The following is a 6,000-nucleotide window of genomic DNA, read 5'->3' as shown; positions in this document are numbered from 1 at the left end:
TATATGTATGATAACTTTTTCAGGAATTGGAACAAGATTCTTATATGTTCCAGGTCTGTTAATCAAAAAACTAAAAACCACTGGGATAAATTACAAAAAAAAAAAAAAGAGTTGCCTGCTCAACTGACTGAGCCACCCAGGCACCTGCAATTGCTGTTTCTTATGTTAAGTGTATGCTTAGTTTTTAGAAGAAACTGCCAAATTATTTTCCAGAGTAGCTTACCATTTACATTCCCACTAGCAATCTATGAGAGATCCAGTTTCTCTGCATCCTTGCCAGCAGTTGGTAACGTCACTATTTTTAATTTTAGCTATTCTAAGAGGTTCATGGTAATATCTCATCATGGTCTCAATTTGCATTTGCCTAATGGCTAATGATGTTGAACATCTTTTCATGTGCTTATTTGCCGTTGGTGAAATGTCTGCTCATGTCTTTTGACCATTTTCTAATGTGATTGTTTATTTATTTATTTATTTTTACTGTTGAGTTTTGAGAGTTCTTGATATATTGAGATAGGAGTCCTTTGTCAGATGTGTGATTGGCAAATATTTTTTCCTAGTCTGTAGATTGTCTTAACATTGTCATAACAGGGTCTTTTGTGGAGCAAAAGTTTTTAATTTTGATGAAGTCCATTTGTGGATTTTTTCTTTTATGGATTGAATCATGCTTTCAGTGTTACATCTAAGAACTCTTCACTAAGCCCTAAGTCTCCAAAATTTTCTTCTATGTCATCTTCTAAATTTTTATAGTTTTATGTCTTACATTTAACCCTGTGTTCCATTTTGAGTGAATTTTTGTATAAAGTGTGAGGTTTAGATCAAATATCTTCTTTGTTTTTTGCTTTTAGATATCCAATTGCTCTAGTGTCATTCGTTTAAAGACCATTCTTCCTCCATTGAATTGTTTTTATATGTTTGTAAAAAGTCATTTGGCTATTTATGACAACATGGATGGATCTTGAAGATATTATACTAAGTGAGATAAGTCAGACAGAGAAAGACAAATACTGTATATCAATAATATGTGGAATCTAAAAAGCCAAACTCATAAAAGAGTAAAATGGTGGTTACAGGGGCTGGGGGCTGGGGGCATATGAGAGATGTTGTTTAAGGGTGCATACCTAGTAGATAAGCAAGTCCTGGAGATCTGATGTATATAGACAACAATACTGTATTATAATCATCAAACTTGTAAAGAGACTAGATCTTAGTTATTTCCACCATAAAAAAGAAATGATAATTATGAGATGTGATAGAGGTGCTATCGCCACAATGGCAATCTTTTTTTTTTTTTAAGATTTTATTTATTCATTTGAGAGAGAATGAGACAGAGAGAGCATGAGAGGGGGGAGGGTCAGAGGGAGAAGCAGACTCCCCGCCGAGCAGGGAGCCCGATGCGGGACTCGATCCCGGGACTCCAGGATCACGACCTGAGACGAAGGCAGTCGCCCAACTGACTGAGCCACCCAGGCGCCCCACAATGGCAATCTTGTTACAGTATATAAATGTATCAAATCAGTCTGTTGTACATCTTAAATGTATACAATGTTACATGTCAAATGTATTTCAGTTAAGAATATTTCAAATAAAAAATCAGCTGGTAATCATATGTGGGTCTATTTCTGGGTTCTCTGTTCTCTTCTACTGATCCCTCTGCCAGTACCCCCCAGTTTTATTACTGCAGCACTGTAATTTAAGCCTTGAAACTGGATAGAATGATTCCTCCCACTCTATTCTTCTTCTTCAGAGTTGTTTTGGCTCTTTAGTTCCTGGGCCCTCCCACACAAGTTTTAGAAGAATCTGGTCTATGTCTTTCTGGGATTTTAATAGAAATTACATTAAATCTCTATATCAATTTTGGAGGAACTGACATTCTTACTATATTAAGTCTTGCAATCCATGAACATTCCATTTATTTAGATCTTCTTTGACTTCTTTCATTTGAGCTCTCAGCATATAATTCCTGCACATGTTTTGTTAGATTTATATCTGAGTATTTTACCTTTTGTGAGTGATTGTAAATGGTGTTGGATTGTTAATGATGATGTTCACATGTTTATTGCTAATAGATGGAAATACAATTAATTCTTGTATCTTGTGACTTGCTGAATTTGCTGATTAGTTCTAGAGTTTTTTTTTTTTTTTGGTAGATTCCTTGGGACTTTTTTTACATAGATCATTATGTCATCTGCAAATGGGGACATTTTATTTCTTCTTTCTGATATGTATGCCTTTTATTTCCTTTTCTTGTCTTACTGCATTGTCTAGAACTTCCAGTACTATATGAATAGCAGTGGTGAGAATGGACGTTCTTGCCTTGTTCCTGATCTTAGGGAGAAACACGCAGTCTTTCACCATTTAGTATGTCAGCTGTAAGTTTTTTTAAATAGGTGTTCTTTATCAGCTTGAGGAAGTTCCTCTTTATTTCTAGTTTTCTAAGAGTGTCATGAATGGATGTTGAATTTCAAGTGTTTTTTGTACCTCAATTGATATAATCATGTGATTTTTTTCCTTTAGCCTGTTAATATGGTGAATTACACTGATTTTCAAATATTGGATCAGGTTTGCATCCCTGGAATAAGCTTCACTTGGTCATGGTATATAAGTATTTTTATATATTGCTGAATTCTATCTGCTAATATTTTAAAAGATTTTTTTACATATATATATATATATATATATATATATATATATATATATATCATGGCCAACTTAAGCCTAATTAATCAATAATTACCTAATTGCTAACAAACACATTCTAACATCTATGCATCTCAGTGTTAGTGTCTTTTGATTATCTTTTCTCATTCAGTTTGAGATCTTTCTGGTGTTTGGAGTGATGAATAATTTTCGATTGAAACATGGGCATTTTGGGTGTTATATTATAAGACACCAGATTTTTTTTAAAGATTTTATTTATTTGAGAGAGAGAGAAAAAGAGAGAGAGAGGCGCAGAGGGAGAAGCAGGCTTTGCGCTGAGCAGGGAGCCAGATGTAGGGCTCAATCCCGGAACCCTGGGATCAGGACTTGAGCAAAGGCAGATGCTCAACCGGCTGAGCCACCCAGGTGCCCCAAGACACCAGATCTTATTTAAATCTTATGTTTTAGCAGGCCTTCTCTGACACTGGGTGAAGGTGGGTGTCCCCTTATTACTGCCAGGTGGGGGTGGAAGTCTAGGTTCTCCTCTTGGCCTCCTGGACTCCACTAGTCCTCGGACATCACCCCGGAGGAAGGGGGAGAGGTGCCTCATCACTACAGGACTTTGTCAGAGGAGTGGCGGAGGGGAAGTCCAGTCTCCCCACGTGGTCTCCACTGATTTTACCCCCAGAAGTGGAAGGTCCTGGCTTCCTACTTGGCCTTCCCTGGCTCCACCGCTGGGTGGTGGGGGTGCCTTCCTACAGCCTGGCTGTGGAGAGTGGGGTCTAGGCTCCCTTCTCAGGCTTTGCTGGGATAGGGTTTGGCTGGAATAAAACGGTTGGTGCCTAAAAGTAGACTGCCCTTTCCTGGTCCTCTGGTCAGAGGAAGCAGGCATTTTTTTAGGGCTTTTTTTTTTTTTTTTTTTGATGGGTGGCCCTTCTGAGTTGCCGTTTTTCCAGTACCCAGTGTGGTTACGAGAGGTAAAAAAGAACGCAGGGAACTGGCTGCAGTGCTGCTCCTTAAGTCCTGATGCTTCTTTCCCTCCACCTTGCAGTCATGTGTTTGTTTTATATACAACAATGTCCAGGAGTTTGTGTTCTACCTAGAGGGAAGAAGAGAGAAAAGTATATCCACTCCATCTTCCCAGACACGGAAGTTTTGCACAATCATTTTTCAAAATTTAAGCTTGAAAAACTTCAGTGGTTCAAAAAATAAATAAAAATATATCTAAAAAGTGAAAAATCTCCATTCCACACTGTCCCCCATCACTTACTTCTATCCTACCCCAAAACCATTATTATTGGTTTATTGTTTTCTTTTTTTAAAAAAGATTTATTTATTTATCTGACAGAGAGAGTGAGAGAGCACAAGCAGGGGGAGCAGGAGAAGGAGAGGGAGAAGTAGGCTCCCTGCTGATCAGGGACCCCTATGTGGGGTTTGATCCCAGGACCCTGGGATCATGACCTGAGCCAAAGGCAGATGCTTAACCACCCAGGCACCCTGGTTTATTGTTTTCCTCAAGAGTTTTCTAAACAAATGTAAGTATAAATCCTTAATTTCCACATTTTTAAAAACACAAAAGAATTTTGAAACTAACCAAATGCAAAGTATCTTGCAGATCACTCTTTATTGGTACCTAGGGAAATTCCTCATCCTGCAGAAGTGCAGAGAATTTCATTGAACGATGTATAATAGCTTGGACATTTAGATGGTTGTCCATCTTTTGGAACTACACATGGTGCTGTGATATGTCATTTCACATATGTGTATCTGTGGGATACCTTCCAGAAGTGGAATTTCTGAATCCCTGAAGTCCTGAGAGACACTTTCTCGCTGAGATAGTTGCTCAAGAGGCTGACAGATGAAGCTGGTTAAGGTTGTGTTTACATCATGGCAAAGCTTGGGGTCAGTCTGAAAAACTAGTCTCTCTTCCCGGACACGTAGACCTCTTCCGATAAGAAGGTTGGGACAAGGGCATAGTGGAGAGGTTGTTGGAAAGGACATGTTTTTCCCATAATCTCTTTCTGTTTTGTTACCTCCTGGTCGAACTGCAGTTGGAAGACTCTAGAACAGTTAAGGTAAGCTGTTCACCATGACAGCCCCTCTCAGTGCCCCCTGGAATGGTCTCTGAAGGCCACATGGAAGGAAGGTTGGGAGCACAGAGCATGGACGCAATAGGGGAGCTCCCTTTCCTCTTGCGGGCCTCAGTTTCTCCATCTGCAGAAGGAAGACATAGGGACAAACTTCTGTTGAGAGAGGGCGCTTACCCTTCTTCATCAAGAACCACATCACTCCAACGGGTGTCTGTACAGGGGTGCATGTAGGGTTACATTTGGTGGGAGCTTTCAGGTAGTAGAGAAAAAAAGAGAGGAAGAAGAGGGGGGAAAAAAGGAATAAAGATGGGAATGGAAGGAAAGAAAGCCCCGCTTAGATGTGCTCCATGTGCATGGATCGGGCAGAAGAGGCTGCAGTGAGCAGGCTCTTTGGCATGAGACAAATGCCTCTGTTTTATTATTTATATTGGGGGTATGGTTTACATACATATTGTACAGTTCTAGGAGTCTGACAAATCATAGTCATGGAACCATCAACACAACCCAGATATAGACAGATTTATCTCCCCACCCACCCAAATTCCCTCAATCAGTGATTTCTGTCCCAATAGTTTTGTCTGTTCCAGGATGTCAGATATATGGAATCATGCACTATGTTGTCTTTTTTTTTTAAATAGAGGCATAATTAGCTTTTTGAACCTGGCCTTTTTCAAGGTACACTGGGGATTTATCAATTTTTTTTTGTCCGTGCATTGGTAGTTTGTTCCTTTGTACTGTTGGTTAGTATTCCATTGCATGAAAATACTACAGGGGTGCCTGGGCAGTTCAGTCGGTTAAGGATCGACTGCTGAGTGTGGAGCTCGCTGCAGGGTTCAATCTCATGATCCAAAGATCTCTCTGGATCTCTCTTTCTTGATTTTGGCTCAGGTCATGATCTCAGGGTCATGGGACTGGGCCATGTGTCAGGATCCATGTTCAGCACAGAGTCTGCTTCTCTTCCTCTTTCTCTCCCTCTCCCTCAGCCCCTCCCCACTGCTCACACACACACTCTCTCTCAAATAAATAAATAAAATCTTAAAAAAAAAAAAGAAAGTACTACAGTTTGCTAGTGGAAGGACCTTTGGGTTGTTTCCGATTTTTGGCAATTACGAATAAGGGCATTAATGAGCATTTGTGTCTGGGTCTTTGTGTGAATATAAAGTACACAAAGAATGTTTGCTGTTTGTATAGTTAGTGAGAAGTCAGGGGTGGGACATGGAGTAGGGCTTCAGCTGGTGGTATTGAGCTCACTGGATGGTGGAGGTGACAG

This window comes from Leptonychotes weddellii, chromosome 8, assembly GCF_054177405.1.
Source record: "Leptonychotes weddellii isolate Sample4059 chromosome 8, ASM5417740v2, whole genome shotgun sequence".
NCBI lineage: Eukaryota > Metazoa > Chordata > Mammalia > Carnivora > Phocidae > Leptonychotes > Leptonychotes weddellii.
The sequence above is the reverse complement of the archived record's forward strand: the minus strand, read 5'-3'. Positions refer to the sequence as shown.